Source organism: Elephas maximus, chromosome 4, assembly GCF_024166365.1.
Source record: "Elephas maximus indicus isolate mEleMax1 chromosome 4, mEleMax1 primary haplotype, whole genome shotgun sequence".
Taxonomy (NCBI): Eukaryota; Metazoa; Chordata; class Mammalia; order Proboscidea; family Elephantidae; genus Elephas; species Elephas maximus.
In genome coordinates, this window is record NC_064822.1 from 7,644,173 (window position 1) to 7,663,399 (window position 19,227).

A 19,227-nucleotide genomic window follows, 5' to 3' on the forward strand; every position below is an offset into this window, starting at 1 on the left:
ATGCACTTCCCCTAAAGCCATCAATGTGGGCTACAGAATATATCCAAAAAATCTAATTAAGATGTCTGGTGAGATGAAACCATTAACTATTTTATGCTATACACAAAAACAATTAAAATGATTGTTTGAACTTTTCAACCACTGGATTTACAGTCAGACAGTCAGGTTTGAGACTACATGAACTCAGCATTATTAGCCATTTATTGAAATGTCACTGTGACTTAGCTTAGGATGTCAAGAAAGCAAAGCTTTCATTATCATGAACCAGCTGAAATGCACTCTTTCCTATGTGATTTGGGGCATGTCAATTTATCCTGTCCAGTCTAGTTTCTTCCTGAAAAAAAAAAAAATTGCAACATTTTATGGATTGAATTGTGTCCCCCAATAGGAGATATGGAAGTTCTGAGCCTTGTACCGGTGAATATGACACTGTTTGGGAACAGTGATTTTCTTTCATTATGTTATGGGTCATACCAGAGAAGGGTGGGTCCTAACCTAATCACTTCTGACTTATAAAAAGAGCAGAATAGACACAGAGACACAGACATGGAAAAACTCCCTGAGACATTGAAGGCAGATGCATCTCTAAGCAGCAAAGAAATGTTGAGAATTGCTAGTGGCCACCAGAAACTAGGAGAGAGGCCAACAGAAGGAATCAATATGGCCGAGGCAATGATTTGGACTTTTAGCTTCCACAACTGTGGGAAAATAAATTTCTGTTCCTTAAAGTCACCCATTAGTGGTATTTTTGTTATGGGAGCCCTAGGAAACTAAGACACAGTCTCCCTAAAATCTCTTTGCTTATGTATTTTACAAGACTACAGATCAGAAGGACTGATACTTTCAGAAATCTATAATTGTATTGCAGTCAAACAGAAAGCGCCTTAAAAAATTGTTAGTATTTCACAGGACAAATGACAGATATGAGCCATTCGAATACACCAATTGCATATATTCTTTTCTTAAAAACACGTAAGTTCAGGTATGACTGATAAACAACAAACTGCACATAACTAAAGTATACCTTTTGATAAGTTTTGATGTAAATATATACCCAAGATCACCACAATCAAGATACCTATCACCCTCCTAAATTCCTCCTGCCTCTTTCTAGTCCCTCCTTCTCATCCTTCCCTTCCCAAAACCCCATTCTGATTCCCAGGCAATGACTGATCAGCTTTATGTTACTAAATATTGGTTTGTGTTTCTTTAGAATCTTATAAAAACATAATTATATAGCATTAATCCTAATACTAATGGAAGGTAAAAGAGACTCTTAAACTTGCTCTTGAATGCAGAGCAGCTAAAGTAAATGGAATAAATGATGATGTAAAAGAGTTGTACAGAAGATTTCAAAAGGCAGCTCGAGAAGACAAAGTAAAGTATTATAATGAATTGTGCAAAGACCTGGAGTCAGAAAACCAAAAGGGAAGAACATGATCAGCATTTCCCAAAATGAAACAATTAAAGAAAAAATTCAAGCCTCGAGTTGCAATTTTGAAGGAGTCTATGGGGAAAACACTGAATGGCAAAGGAAGCATCAAAACAAAATAGAAGGAATACGCAGTCACTATAACAAAAAGAATTGGTTGACGTTCAACCATTTCAGGAGGTAGCATATGATCAAGAACCAATGGTACCGAAGGAAGAAGTACAATCTGCACTGAAGGCGTTGGTGAGAAACAAGGTTCTAGGAACTAAGAAAATACCAATTGCGATGTTTCAACAAACAGATGCAGTGCTGGAGGTGTTAACTAGTCTATGCCAAGAAATATGGAAAACAGCTACCTGGCCAACCAACTAGAAGAGATCCGTATTTGTGCCTGTTCCAAAGAAAGGTGATCCAACCAAATGAGGAAATTGTCAAACAATATAATTAAAATCACACGCAAGTGAAAATTTGCTGAAGATAATTCAAAAAGGCTAAAGCAGTACATTGACAGGCAACTGCCAGGAAGTCGAGCCAGACTGAAAAGAGGACATGGAATGACGGATATCATTGCTGATGTCAGATGGATCTTGGCTGAAAGCAGAGAACACCAGAAAGATGTTTACCTGTTTTACTGACTATGCAGAGGCATTCAACTGCGTGAAATAGCAATTTCAGAACACTTAATTGTGCTCATGTGAAACCTGTACATAGGCCAAGAGGCAGTTGTTTGAACAGAACAAGAGATACTGGGTAGTTTAAAATCAGAAGAGGTGTGCATCAGGGTTGTATCGTTTCACCATACTTATTCAATCTGTATGCTGAGCAAATAATCAGAGAAGCTGGACTATATGAAGAAGAGCAGGGCATTAGGATTGGAGGAAGACTCATTAACAACCTGCAATATGCAGATGACCCGACCTTGCTTGCTGAAAGTGAAGAGGAATTGAAGAACTTACTGATGAAGATCAAAGACCGCAGCCTTCGATATGGGTTTCACCTCAACATAAAGAACACAAAAATCCTTACAACTCGACCAATAAGCAACATCATGATAAATGGAGAAAAGGTTGAAGTTGTCAAGGATTTAATTTTACTTGGATCCACAAACAACACCCATGGAAGCAGCAATCAAGATACCAAACAACATATTACATTGGGCAAATCTGCTGCAAAAGACCTCTTTAAAGTATTAAAAAGCAAAGACATCACTTTGAGGACTAAGCTGTGCCTCATCCAAGCCATGGTATTTTCAGTTGTCTCGTATGCATAAGAAAGCTGGACAATGCATAAGGAAGACTGAAGAAGAACTGATGCCTTTGAATTATGCTGTTGGCAAAGAATATTGAATATGCCATGGACTGCCAGAAGTCTGTCTTGAAAGAAGTACAGCCAGAATGCTCGTTGAAAGCGAGGATGGCAAAACTTGTCTTACTTATTTTGGACATGTTATTAGAGGGGCCATTCCTGGAGAAGGACATCATGCTTGGTAAGGTAGAGAGAGGTTCAGCAACAAAAAGATAGAATAACACAGTTGTGGCTGCAAAAATGGTGGAGGGCCAGGCAGTGTTTCATTCTGTTGTATGTAGGGTTGCTATGAGTTGGAACGGACTTGTCAGGACCTAACAACAACAACAGCAGTTCTTTCTTATCTGGCTTCTTTCACTGAGCATAATTACTCGGAGATTCATTCATATTATTGCAAATATTGTTAGTCCATTCCTTTTTATTGCTGAGCTGTATTCCAACATATGAAGATAACCACAAGTTATCTATTCATCTGTTGATGGACTTTGGGGTTGTCGCCAGTTTGGGGTTATTAAAATAGAGCTACTATAAACACTTGTGCATAATTTTTGTATGGCCATATGCTTTAATTTCTAGGAGTAGGGTGGCTAGATTATATGGCTGGTGTATCTTTAACTTTGTAAGAAACTGACAAAGAGTTTCCCAAATGGGTTGTACCATTGTACGTTCCCACCAGCAACGCGTGAGAGTTCCATTTGCTCTACGTCCTCACCAACATTGGTCTCATCAGTCCTTTTAATTTTTGACATTCTAATTGGAGTGTAGTGATGTCTAGTCTAGTTGTGACATTAATTTGCATTTCCCTAGTGACAAATAATGTTCAGTGTTTTTCCATGTGGTTATCTGCCATCCGCATATCTTTTTTAGCAAGGTGTCTATTCAAATCTTTATTACCCATTTTGTATATGTAGAACTTGTAGTGATGTTACCTTTCCTTCCTGCCCCCCCCCACTAGCCTGGGTAGAAATTTATTGATTTTATTGTTTTTCTCAAAGAACCAGTCCTTGATTTGGTTTTTGTTTTCTGTTTCATTTATTTCCCCTCTTTATTATCTTTATAATTTCTTTCTATTGTTTACTTAGGGTTTTATTTACACCTCTTTGTCTAATTTTTTAAGGTAAAAGTTGAGGTCATTGATTTGAAACCTTTCTTCTTTCCTGATATAGACACTTAGTGCAATACCTTTCCCTCTAAGTGTGACTTTAGCTGTGTGATTTCAATGTTGATATTTTGTGTTTCCAGTTTTATTTAGTTAAATAACTTTCTAATTTCCCTTTGGATTTCTTCCTTGACCCGTGAGTTATTTAGAATATGTTAGTTTCCAAATACTTAAAGATTTTCTAGACATCTTTCTGGTACTGACTCCTAATTAAATTCATTGTGATCAGAGATCTGAATGACTTGGATAGTTTTAAATTTATCAGGATTTTTTTTATGGTGTAAAATATTGTCTACTTTGTTAAATTGTGTACTTGAAAAGAATATGTATTCTGCTGTTACTAGGTAGAGTGTTTTAAAAGTCAAGTAGGTCAAATTGTTTGATACTGTTGCTCAATATGTCTATAGCCTTACTGATTTCCCTGCTACTTGTTCTGTCAATTCTTGAGAGGACCGTTTAAATCTCTGTCCATCATTGCGAACTTGTCTGTTGCTCTTTGCAGTTCTATTGGATTTTGTTTTCTGTGTTTTGAAGCTCTATTATTAGGCACAGACATCAGTGTTATACCCTATTATCAATGGACCTCTTTATCATTATGGAATGACCATTTTATCAATGGTAATATCCTTTGCTCTGAAAATTATTATGTCCATTATTAATAGAGCCACTACAGTTTTCTTATGATTAGTGTTAACTTGGTATATCTTCTCCCATTCTTTTACTTTTAACACAACTGTGTCTTTATAATGAAAGCATGCTTCTTATAGGGCTACTTTTTTTCCCCCATCTGACAGTTCCTGCCTTTTAATTGGGGTATTAAGCCGTTGTAATGTAATTATAGAAAGGGTTGAATTATATCAACTGTATTATGATTTGTTCCATCTACTTTTTGTTCTCCTCTTCCTTTAACTGTGCATTCTTTTGGATTGAGCATTTTTTATTCATTCCTTTATTTAAGAACTATTCATTGATGTCTGTTCTGTGCCAGGCATTGTTCTAGCCATTGGAAATAAAACAGTGAATAAAAACAATGAGGCAGAAAAAAAAATCACTGCTTTCTGAGGCTTGTTCTAGTTGGAAAAATAATGAGACCAGAATGGCTGGACCAGTGTATGCATGGAGAAGAATGGAAGAAATTGAGTAAGAGAGGTTTAGTCAAGATCAAGTGAGGCCTTGGAGATCATGGTGGGGTGTTTGACATTTAGCCTCAGTGTGATGGGAGCTACCGATGTGTTTTGAGGATGAAAGTAACATGATCAAATTTACCTTTAAAAGAATCATTCTAGCTGCCATGTGGGAAAGGTAGACTGGAAACAGAAAGTCCAATTAAAAGATTATTGCAATTGTCCAAGGGAGAGACGGTGGTTGTTTAGACGAGAGTGAGGCAGTTGGGATGGTAAGTGGTTGAATTCTGGACAGACTTTTAAAGCAGAATTGACAGAATCTACTAGTAGATTAGACGTGGGAAGGGAAAAAGAGAAATCAGGGATGACTTTTAGGTTTTTACCGGAGCAACGACATGAAAACTGTTGCCATTTGCTGCATAAGATCAGATTTGGGAGGTTTTGTCTTAGACATGCTTTGAGTTTGAGATGCTTGCTATTGTCATCGTTGGCTGCCATCAAGTCATTTCAATTCATAGAGACCTTATGTACGACAGAATGAAACACTGCCTAGTTCTGTGCCATTAGATGCTTATTAGACATTTAAATGGAGATAACAAGTAGGAATTTGGATAAGAGCCTTGAAGACGAGAGGAGAGGTTGTGCTGGAGAGAGATACTTAGAAGTCATCAGTGGACTTGTGTAAACATTTAAGAAAACATCTCTATTGTTATATTCTAAGGAAAAAAGTATTTATTTTCTTGTGATACAAATATGGTATGTTTCCTTGCAGCCCAAATTCCGACACACATCCTGTATTTAGCGAAGGGCTTTTGATTGCATTCAGAAGAAACTAATCCTGGATAAAAAAAAAAAAAAATCCTGGGTAGCTCAAGTAAAAATAGAAAATTATTTGAAATGTATTTTTCAGTACTCTTACAGAATTAAAGAAATACTATAAACTATGATGTAGGAATGGCCAGACTAGGGACCTGAGTGATAAGAATTTGAGGAATTGCCATTAATAAAACTCAGCTTTAAGTCCATCAGAATCATTGTGATATCCTGAAAAGCCAGGAGAAGGGCCATTTATTCCTTATTTTTTATTAAATTAAAATAAATTCTTGCTATTCTAAGTATCACGGAGCTCTGGTGGCACAGTCATTAATACCTGGGCTGCTAACCAAAAGGTTGGCAGTTTGAATCCACCAGCCGCTCTTTGGAAACCCACAGAGCAGTTCTACTCTGTCCTATAGGGTCTCTATGAATCAGAATCAACTCGAAAGCAATGGGTTTACTCTAAGTATGGTTCTTGGATCAGTAGCTTATCAGGAATGTAGAACTTAGGTACTAACTCAGACTTTAACAATATCCCCAGATAATTAATACACGCATTAATATTTGAGAAACATGGAATTAATTGGTCTTCCAACCATGAAGTTCTCTGACTGTTTGAATTTGGCAGATGTTTTCATATACCAGCAAAACCATGTAAGTTTATTTTGGATTTTTACCCAAAGTAACTTTAGAATTCCATGTTGGTTTATTTACTGTGTTTTTTAGTGTCCTATGTTTTTGAAGAGTCCGACTCATGCCCAAACAACTATGTGTGATTTTTCAGGCCTGACCATAGGCAATTATGAAAACTTCACCTGTCAGTGCTCTTGGGGGAAAGCTGCCCTGTCCACGTCAGACTTGGTGCACAAACAGTGCATTGCAGTCTCTAACCAGAGTTAGAGTCAAGGACTCTGGTCCCCCTGGTCAGCCATGCTCTTACACGTATCTGCATTTCCAGCCCAGGTACCTCTATTTGCAGGCCTCTCTATTGGAGGCCTTCCTCAGGTGCTGTGCCAAGACTTCCTTATGGGGAGAATGACTTGAAGAAAGTTTTCTCCACTACGACTCAGTACTCAGTGTCTTTCCATTCTTTAGACCTTCCTCCTCTCCCTCCTGTCCCACCCTGGGTTCACAAAACTGCAGAAGCTGTTTGGGGCTCCTAAGACTGTCTGAGTTTGAGATGACCTCAGCAGTGAAGTGAATTCACATGTGTGTTGATCCACCTGCTGTACTATTCCATGCGGAAAAGGTGAAACAGTGGGTGGGGCAGTGAGCACTTTCTCCGGGTTAGCCTCTTGCTATTGCAGTATGTGCCTGAAGATTTGACTGTTACTTCCATCTTGTTGTCTTAACTGGCTACTCCAATATCTGGCAGCTCAGCTCTCACTAGCTCAGTTCAGCTTATCTCTTGACAGTTTCATATCAGTTGCTCTGAGTATACTACACCCACACACACACACACACTATATATATATATACATAACACACACAATATGTGTATCCATTTATATGTATGTATATCTTATACCAGTGTATTGGTATCAACATCTTACCACCTCAAGTGAAGTATAGAAACCTTACTTCCATTTAGGCTCCTTTACCTTCCCCACAGGTCTCAGGGTGGTGCAAAATGTTTGTACACGGCTACTAAATGAAAGGTTGGTGATTTGAATTTACCCAGTGGTGCCACAGAAGAAAGACCTAGAGACCTACCTCTGTAAGATTATAGCCATTGAAAACCCTGTGGAGTGCAGTTGTGCTCTGACAGTCATGGGGTTGCCATGAGTCAGAATTGGCTCAATGGCAACAGGTTTGATTTTTGGTCCTTATAATATTTGTTTCAATCATCAAATATGATTTATAAAATTCACAAGATGAATAGCCTGTTGTGTGTACACATATTCGTGCCCCTCCCATTGTTCTTTCTTCCTTCCTGGTGGTCCAAAATTATCTCTTCTATCATATCCTTTCTGTTTAAAGAAATTCTTTTAGCCATTTTTTAAGAATAAGTCTTCTAGTAACAAATTATTTTAGTTTTTCTTCATCTGAGAATGTCTTTATTTCCCCTTTAATCCTTTAAATCATGGAAGTTGTGGTTGACAATTCTTTTCTTTCAGCGCTAGAAAAATGTTGTTCCACTTCTTTTTGGTCTCCACGGATTCAGGCTAGAAATCTATTGTCATTTGGCTTGGTGTATCTCTATAGGTAATACGCTGTTTCTCACTGGGTGATTTCAAGATTTTTGTGTATGTCTTTAGTTTGCAGAAGTTTAATTCTGTGTGTGTCCTAATGTGTACATATTTGGGTTGAAAAACTACTTGGGGTTCACTCAGCTCCTTGAATTTGTGAATCTATGCTGTTTGCCAGAGTTGGGAAGCTTTTAAACATTATTCATTTCAATACAGTTTCAATACTTTCTCTTCTTACAGTATTATGATAACACAAATATTTGATCTTTTGGTACTGGCTCACAGATCCCTGAAGTTCTGTTTTGTTGTTGTTTTGCTTGTTTTCAGTCCTGTTGTTCAGATTGGGTAATTTCTATTGAATTTACTTCAAGTTCACTGATTCCTCCTTTGTCCTCTTCGATCTAATATTGAGCCAATCCAGCAAGTTTTTATTTTTTTAATCTATTGTATTTTTTAGTTCTATAATTTCCTGTTGGTTCTTATTTATAACTTCTATTTCCTTACTGAAAGTTTCCTTTTTTTTTTCATTTGTTTCAATAGAATTTGTGATACTTTGTTGAAGTATTTTTACAATGACTGTTTCAACATCCTTGTCCAGATATGGGGCCAAGATGGCCGTATAGTCAGACACTTCCTGTGGTCCCTCTTACTACAAAGACCTGAAAAAAACAAGTGAATCGATTATATATGACAATGTAGGAGCCAAAGTTGACAAAGTTGAGGAGTCAGACTGAATAGCAGGGGGAGGGAGACAGAGTTCAGAAGCAGTGAGGATTTGCCAGAGCTGATCTGGCTGGCACTGGAAACCTGCAGGCTGAGTTGGCTGGCATGAGTAGGCTGAGGCAAGCAGTAGTGCTCAGGGCATGTTTCCCCCATTGGAAGAAAGCGAGCAGCAAAGAGTCTGCTCCAGCCTCCAGAACCAGGGAGAAGCAGCACTCAATCAGTGAGAGGTAAGTACAAGCATCTAACCTACCGTGCAAGTCAAAAAAACCCTTTCCCAATTTGGGAATTACCTCTCTTCCATTAACCCACTACTCACCACTCTGCTATGGGGCCCAGCCTGGCTTCAGCAATAGCTGCACTCCCTGAGCTGAAGTTTGACCCATTGTGCCACATGAGCCATTCTCCCAGCTTTGGGGAGGGAACAAATTAACAAAGAGGAAAAAATAATGTGCAAACTCCCCTCCACCAGGAACGCAGAGCAGGCACAGCCCCTTTGCATAAGGGGTCCACAGACTGTGAACGCCTTTCACCCCTGCATAGACCTGTGTGGGCCCGTTCCAACAGTGTAGACATTCATTATCAAAGTACAACAGGGTATATACCTGAAGCCTAGTTTCAACTGCATCAGTTATAAGGGGGGGGTCAGAGATTTGCGACATTTGACGTTGTCCTGCGCATTAAGCAGCGTTCTCACCTACCCATATCAGGGGCCTGAGGACTGGTGGCTCCACCCACTCCACCTAACCACCCACAACAGGGGTCCAAGAATAAGTGGTGCCTTCCAGTGTTTACAGCCAACAGCATTGGGTGCCCGTGGCCTGGCTGCAAAACCCACTCACCTATGAGCTCTAGGGAACAGGGATATGCCTTCCACCCAGACCCTCAGGGGCAGTCAGTAGCCCTCTGACTTGCTTAGCACATGACCCCCTACTACAGCCAGATACCTGTGCCTACTCCAATCCCCCCTGCCCTTCTAGGACTGTAGATGAGAGCCTGCACCACACACTTGGTGACCAATGACCTGGACACCTGAGCTAAATCCACACAAGAAAAATATTTGTATTTTTGTATTGGGCTCGTATACTTAATAACAGCTGTAACCACCTGGTGACAGGATGTGAAAGCTTCAAAGGGGCCAATAACCAAAGTAGCTCATACAAGCAGCCTATTTGGGCATATCAAGACAAAAGAAAACAAGAAGCTAGGACACAGTAAGCAAACATAAAATAAATGAATACTAATGGCTTGGAGAAAACAGTCAATATCAAATCACATAAAGAGGCAGACCATGATGGCTTCAGCAAGCTCCCAAAACAAAGAACAAAGAAACCACCCAGAGGAAGATAACTTCTTGGGATTACCAGAGGTAGAATTCAAAAGATTAATATACAGAACTCTTCAGGAGATCAGGAAGGAGATCAGGCAAAACACAGACCACACCAAGGAACACACAGACAAAGCAACAGAGGAAGTTAAGACGGTTATACGAGAGCATAATGGCAAATTTAACAGGCTGCAAGAATCCATAGAGAGACAGCAAACAGAAATCCAGATTACCTATAAAATTTCAGAAGTAGACGACTCAACAGAAAGTCATAGAAGCAGAATTGAAGCAATAGAAGTCAGAATTAGTGAGATTGAAGATAAAGCATTTGACACCAACTTATTTGAGGAAACATCAGATAAAAGAATTTTTTAAAAATGGAGAAACCCTAATAATTATGTGGGACACTATCAAGAGGAATAACCTATGAGTGACTGGCATACCAGAATGGGGAGAGGGAACCTACGAGTGACTGGCATACCAGAATGGGGGGGGGTAACAGAAAATGCAGAGAGAATTGTTGAAGATTTCTCGGTGGAAAATTCCCTGATATCGTGAAAGACGAGAGGATATCTATTCAAGAAGCTCATTGAACCACACACAGGGTAGATCCCAAAAGAAAGTCACCAAGACATATTATAATCTAACTTGCCAAAACCAAAGATAAAGAGAGAATTTTGAGAGTGGCTAGGGATAAAAAGTCACCTGCAATGAGAGTCAATAAGACTAAGCTCTGCCTACTCAACAGAAACTATGCAGGCAAGAAGGCAATAGGATGATATATACAAAGCATTGAAGGAAAAAAATTGCCAGCCAAGAATTGTATATCCAGCAAAACTGTCTCTCAAATATGATGGCAAAATTAGGTCATTTCCAGATAAATAGAAGTTTAGGGAATTTGTAAAAACCAAACCAAAATTACGAGAAATACTAAAAGGAGTCCTTCAATTAGAAAATCAGTATCAGATAACAACCCAAGACTAGAACACTGGACAGAACAACCAGGTATCAACCCAGATAGGGAAGTCACAAAAATAAATCAAAGCTAAAATGCTGAAAATAGGGAAACGGAGACAACAGTATGTAAAAGATGACAACATTAAAACAAAAAGAGGGACTAAATAATGAAGTCATAGATCTTTCATATGGTGAGGAAGTCAGGGTGATATCAAGAAATAAAACATTTGTTCAAACTTAGAAAAATAGAGGTAAATATGAAGGAAACCACAAAGGAAACTGGCAATCATACACATCAAGGTAAAAAAAAAAAAAAAAGAAAAACATAAAGGCTCAGCAAATACAAAATCAACAATGAAAAGAGATAAAAAGAAAACATAAAGAAAAATGACTCAGCAGAGAAAATTAAGTGGAACAAAGAAACTGTCAACAATTCATACCTATCAATAACTATGTTGAATATAAATGCACCAGTAAAGAGAGAGTGGCAGAATGGATTTAAAAAAACATGATCTGTCTTTATGTTGCCTATGAGAGACACACCCTAGACTTAAAGACACAAACAAACTAAAACTCAAAGGATGGAAAAAAAATAAAGCAAACAACAACCAAAAAAAGAGTAGGAGTGGCAATATTAATCTCTGAAAAAATGGACTTTAAAGCAAAATCCACCACAAACTATAAGGAAGGACACTATAATGATTAAAGGGTCAATTCACCAGGAGGACATAACCATAATAAATACTTATGCATCCAATGACATGGCCCCAAAATACATAAAATAAACTCTAGCAGCATTGAAAAGAGAAATAGACAGCTCCACAATAATAGTAGGAGACTCCAACACGCCACTTTCAGTGAAGGACAGAACATCCAGATAAATAGGTCAATAAAAATATGGAAGATCTAAGTGCCACAATCAACCAACTTGATCTCATAGACATATGCAGAACACTCCACACAACAGCAGCCAAGTATACTCTTCTACAACACGCATGGAACATTCTCCACGATAGACCACATATTAGGCCACAAAGCAAGCCTTAACAGAATCCAAAACACTGAAATATTTCAAAGCATTTTTTCTGACCATAAAAGTAGAAATCAATAACAGAAAAAGCAAGGAAAAAAAAAATCAAATACATGGAAACTGAACAACAGCTTGCTAAAAAACTACTGGGATATAGAAGAAATTAAAGGTGGAATAAAGAAATTCATAGAATCAAATGAGAATGAAAACATATCCTACCAGAACCTTTGGGACACAGCAAAAGCAGTGATCAGAGGACAATTTATAGCAATAAATGTACACATACAAAAAGAAGAAAGGGCCAAAATCAAAACATTAACCTTGCAACTAGAACAAATAGAAAGAGAGCAGCAAAAGAAGCCCTCAGGCACCAGAAGAAAGGTAATAATAAAGATTAAAGCAGAATCAAGAGAAATAGAGAACAGAAAAACAATAGAGTTAACAAGACCAAAAGCTGGCTCTTTGAAAAGATCAATGAAATTGATAAACCATTGGCCAAGCTGACAAAAGAAAAACAGGAGAGAAAGCAAATGACCCAAATAAGAAATGAGATGGGTGATATCACAACAGATCCAACTGAAATTAAAAGAATCATAACAGAATAAATACTATGAAAAATCGTATTCCAAAAAATTTGAAAACCTAGAAGAAATGGACAAATTTCTAGAAACACACTACCTACCTAATCTAACACAAACAGGGGTAGAACAACTAAATAAACCCACAACAAAAGAAGAGATTGAAAAAGTAATTAAATCACCCCCCCAAAAAAAATCCCTGACCCTGACAGCTCCACTGGAGAATTCTACCAAACTTTTAGAGATGAGTTAACACCACTACTACTAACAGTATTTCAGAGCATAGAAAAGATGGAATACTCCTAAACTCGTTCTATGAAGCCACCATAACCCTGATACCAAAACCAGGTAAAAACACCATAAAAAAAGAAAATTATACATCAAAATCCCTCATGAACATAGACACGACAATGTTCAACAAAATTCTAGCCAATAGAATTCAACAACATATCAAAAAAAATAATTCACCATGACCAAGTGGGATTCATACCAAGTGTGCAGGCAAGGTTCAACTTTAGAAAAACAATCAATGTAATCCATTATATAAATAAAAAGCAAAAGAAGAGCCACATGATCTTATCAATTGATGCAGAAAACACATGTGACAAAGCCCAACACTTATTCATGATAAAAGCTCTCAGTAAAATAGGAATAGAAGAAAATTCCTAAACATATAAAGGGCATTTATACAAAGCCAATGGTCAACGTCATCCTAAATACAGAGAGTCTGAAACCATTTGCCTTGAGAACACGAACCAGACAAGGATGCCATTTATCACCATTCTTGTTCAACATTGTGCTGGAGGTCCTAGACAGAGCAATTAAGCCAGAAAAAGGAAAAAATGGCATCCAAATTGTTAAGGAGGAAGTAAAAGTATCCCTATTTGCAGATGATATGATCTTATACACAGAAAACCCCAAAGCATCCACAAGAAAATTACTGGAACTAACAGGATTTCAGCAAAGTATCAGGATAAAAATAAACATACAAAAATCAGTTGGATTCCTCTACATCAATGAAGTGAACTTTGATAAGGAAAACAGCAAATTAATACAATTTACAATAGCCTCCAAGAAGGTAAAATAAAAAAATAAAAATACTTAGGAATAAATCTAATCAGAAAAGTAAAAGACCTATACGAAGAAAACTACAAGACGCTACTGCAAGAAACCAAAAGAGACTTACATAAGTGGAAAAACATACCTTGCTCATGGATAGGAAGACTCAACATTGTGAAAATGTCAGTTCTACCCAAAGCAATCTACAGATACAATGCAATCCCAATCCAAATTCTGATAACATTTTTTAATGAGATGGACAAACAAATCACCAACTTTTTATGGAAAGGGAAGAAGCCCCAGATAATTAAAACATTACTGAAGAAGAAGAACAAAGTAGGAGGCATCACACTACCTGATTTTAAAAACTATTATACCCCCACGGTAGTCAAAATAGCTGGTAATGGTACAAGAACAGATACATAAACCACTGGAACAGAATTGAGAATGCAGATGTAAATTCATCCACCTATGAGCAGCTGATATTTGACAAAAAGGCCCAAAGTCAGTTAAATGGGGAAAAGACAGTCTCTTTAACAAATAGTGCTGGCATAACTAGATATCCATCTGTAAAAAAACGAAACAAGACCCATACCTCACACCATGCACAAAAACGAAATAAAAATGGATCAAAGACCTAAATATAAAATCTAAATAAAGATCATGGAAGAAAAAATACGGACATCACTGGGAGCTCTAATTCATGGCATAAACAGTACATAAAACATTTTAAATGATGAAATTAAAACTATTATATCAGATTACTATGAAAAGCGATACTCTAACAAATTTGAAAACCTAGAAGAAATGGATGAATTCCTAGAAACACAACTACCTACGTAAACTAACACAGACAGAGGTAGAACAACTAAATAGACCCATAACAAAAGAAGAGATTGAAAAGGTAATCAAAACCTCCCATCAAAAAAAACCCTTGTCCTGGACGGCTTCACCACAGAGTTCTACCAAACTTTCAGAGAAGAGTTAACACCATTACTACTATTTCAGAGCATAGAAAAGGACTGAATACTCCCAAACTCATTCTAAAAAGCCAGCATATCCCTGATACCAAAACCAGCTAAAGACACCAAAAAAAAAAAAAAAAGAAAAGAAAATTACAGGCCTATATCCCTCATGAACTTAGCTGCAAAAATCTTCAACAAAACTTGAGCCAATAGAATTCAACAACATATCAAAAAAAATAATCCACCATGACCAAGCGGGATTCATACCAGGTATGCTCGGATGGTTCAACATTAGAAAAACAATTATGTAATCCATCATATAAATAAAATAAAACAAAAGACAAGATTCACGTGATTTTATCAATTGATGCAGAAAAGGCATTTGACAAAGTTCAACACCCTTCATGATAAAAACTCTCAGCAAAATAGGAATAGAAGGAAAATTCCTCAACGTAATAAAGGGCATTTATACAAAGCCAACAGCCAACATCACCCTAAATGGACAGAGCCTGAAAACATTCCCTTTGAGATCCGGAACAAGACAAGGATGCCCTTTACCACCACTCTTACTCAACATTGTGCTGCAGGTCCTAGGCACAGCAACTAGGCTAGGTAAAGAAATAAAGAGCATCCAGATTGGCAACGAAAAAGTAAAAGTGTCTCTGTTTGCAGATGACATGATCTTATACACAGAAAACTCTAAGGAATCCGCAAGAAAACTATTAAAACTAATAGAAGAGTTCAGCAGAGTATCGGGATACAAGGTAAACATACAGAAATCAGTTGGATTCCTCTACACCAACACAAAGAACATCAAAGAAGAAATCACCAAATCAATACCATTTGCAGTAGCCCCCAAGAAGATAAAATATTTAGGAACGAATCTTCCAGACATGTAAAGACTTATACAAAGAAAACTACAAAACACGTCTGCAAGAAACCAAAAGAGACCTACCTTGCTCATGGATAGGAAGACTTAACATTGTAAAAATGTCTAATCTACCAAAAGCCATCTATAGGTACAATGCAAATCTGATCCAAATTCCAAAGACAGTTTTTAATGAGATAGAGAAACAAATCACCAACTTCATATGGAAGGGAAGGAGGTACCAGATAAGTAAAGTGTTACTGAAAAAGAACAAAGTGGGAGGCCTCACTCTACCTGATTTTAGAACCTATTATACCACCACAGTAGTCAAAACAGCCTGGTACTGGTACAACAACAGATACATAGACCAATGGAACAGAATTGAGAATCCAGACATAAATCCATTCACATATGAGCAGCTGATATTTGACAAAGGCTCCAAATCTGTTAAAAGGGGAAAAGACAGTCTTTTTAACAAACGATGCTGGCATAACTGGATATCCATCTGCAAAAAAAAAATGAAACAAGACCCATACCTCACACTATACACAACAAACTCAAAATAGATCAAAGACCTAAATATAAAATCTAAAACCATAAAGATCATGGAAGAAAAAATAGGGACATTAGGGGCCTTAATACATGGCATAAACAGTATACAAAATGTTACTAACAATGCAGAAGAGAAACTAGATAACTGGGAGCTCCTAAAAATCAAATACCTATGCTCATCCAAAGACTTCACCAAAAGAGTAAAAAGACTACCTACAGACTGGGAAAAAGTTTTTAGCTATGACATTTCCGATCAGTACCTGATCTCTAAAATCTACATGATGCTGCAAAAACTCAACTACAAAAAGAAAAATAATCCAATTAAACAATGGGCAAGAGATATGAACAGACACTTCACTAAAGAAGACATTCAGGTAGCTAACGGATACACGAGGAAACGCTCACGATCATTAGCCATTAGAGAAATGCAAATCAAAACTACAATGAGATTCCATTTCACTCCAACAAGGCTGGCAATAATCCAAAAAACACAAAATAATAAATGTTGGAGAGGTCGTGGAGAGACTGGAACACTTATACTCTGCTGGTGGGAATGTCAAATGGTACAACCACTTTGGAAATCGATTTGTCATTTCCTTAAAAAGCTAGAACTAGAACTACCATATGATCCAGCAATCCCACTCCTTGGAATATATCCTAGGGAAATAAGAGCCTTTTCACAAAAATACATATGCACACCCATGTTCATTGCAGCAGTGTTTACAATAGCAAAAAGATGGAAGCAACCAAGGTGTCCATCAACAGATGAATGGATAAATAAATTATGGTATATTCACACAATGGAATACTACGCATTGATAAAGAACAGTGATGAATCTGTGAAACATTTCATAACATGGAGGAGTCTGGAAGACATTATGCTGAGTGAAATTAGTTAGTTGCAAAAGGGCAAATATTGTATCAGACCACTATTACAAGAGCTCGAGAAACAGTTTAAACACAGAAGAAAATATTCTTTGATGGTTACGAGAGCGGGGAGGGAGGGAGAGAAGTACTCACTAATTAGATAGTAGATAAGAACTACTTTAGATGAAGGAAAGACGACACACAATACAGGCGAGGTCAGCACAACTGGACTAAACCAAAAGTAAAGAATTTTCCTGAATAAAGTAATTGCTTCAAAGGCCAGCATACCAGGGGCAGGGGTTTGGGGACCACGGTTTCAGGGGATATCTAAGTCAAATGGCATAATAAAATCTATTAAGAAAACATTCTGCATCCCACTTTGGAAAGCGGTGTCTGGGGTCTTAAAAGCTAGCAAGCAGCCATCTAAGATGCATCAATTGGTCTCAACCCACCTGGACCAAAGGAGAATGAAGAACGCCAAGGACACAAGGTAATTACAAGCCTAAGAGACAGGAAGGGCCACATAAACCAGAGACTACATCAGCCTGAAACCAGAAGAACTAGTTGTTGCCCGGCTACAACCGATGACTGCCCTGACAGGGAATACAACAGAGAGCCCCTGAGGACACAGGAGAGCAGTGGGATGCAGACCCCAGATTCTCATAAAAAGACCAGACTTAATGGTCTGACTGAGACTAGAAGGACCCCAGTGGTCATGGCCCTCAGACCTTCTGTTGGTCCAGGACAGGAACCATTTCCAAAGCCAACTCTTCAGACAGGGATTGGACTGGACAATGGGATAGAAAAAGATGCTGGTGAAGAATGAGCTTCTTGGATCAAGTAGACACTTGAAACTGTTGGCATCTCCTACTTGGAGGGGAGATGAGAGGGCAGAAAGGGTCAGAAGCTGGTGGAATGGATACGACGAGAGAGTGGAGGGAAGGAGTGGGCTGTCTCATTAGGGGGAGAGCAATTAGGAGTTTATAGCAAGGTGTATTTAAATTTTTGTATGACAGACTGACTTGATTTGTAAACTTTCACTTAAAGCACAATAAAAATTAAAAAAAAAAAAGATTTCACCAAAAAAGTAAAAAAACAATCTAGTGGCTGGGAAAAAAATTTTGGCTAGGACATAACCAATAAGGGTCCAATCTCTAAAATCTACAAGATACTGCAAAACTTCAACCACAAAAGGACAAATAACCCAATTAAAAAATGGACAAAGGGTATGAACAGGCACTTCAGCAAAGAGGACATTCAGGTGGCTAACAGATACATGAGGAAATGATCATGATCATCAGCCATTTAAAAAAAAAAAAAAACCGGTTACCGTCAAGTCAATTCTGACTCAGAGGGACCCTATAGCCATTAAAGAAATGCAAATCAAACTACAATAAGATACCATCTCACACCAACAAGGCCAGCATTAATCCAAAAAACTTAAAATAATAAATGTTGGAGAGGTTGTGGAGAGACTGAAATATTTATACACTGCTGTTGAGCATGCAAAATGGTACAACCACTTTGGGAATCGATTTAGTGCTTCCTTAAAAAGTTTGATATGGAAGTACCATATGATCCAGTAATCCCACTCCTTGGAATATATCCTAGAGAAATAAGATCCCTCACATGAATAGATATATGCACACCTATATTCATTGCAGCACTGTTCACAGTAGCGAAAAGATGGAAACAACCTAGATGCCCATCAACAAACAAATGGATAAATTATGGTATGTTCACACAATGGAATACTACGGAACAATAAAGAAAAACATCTCATAACATGGATGAACCTGAAAGGCATTATGCTGAGTGAAATAGTCACAAAAGGACAAAGATTGTAGGAGACCACTATTATAAGAACTCAAGAAATGGTTTAAACACAGAAGAAAACATTGTTTGATGGTCATGAGGGTAGGGAGGGAAAGAGAGGGGAATTCGCTAGCTAGATAGTAGACAAGAATTATCTTAGGTGAAGGGAAGGACAACACTCAGTAAGGGAGAGGTCAGCACAACTGGACTAAACCAAAAGCTAAGAGGTTTCCTGAACACAACCGAACACTTCAAGGGACAGAGTAGCTGAGGCAGGGGTCTGGGGACCATAGTTTTGGGGGACATCTAGGTCAATTGGCATAACAAAGTTTATTAAGAAAATGTTCTGCATCCCACTTTGGTGAGTGGTGTCTGGGGTCTTAAAAGCTACCAAGCAGCCATCTAAGAGGCATCAATTGGTCCCAGCCAACCTAGAGCAAAAGAGAATGAAGAACACCAAAGAC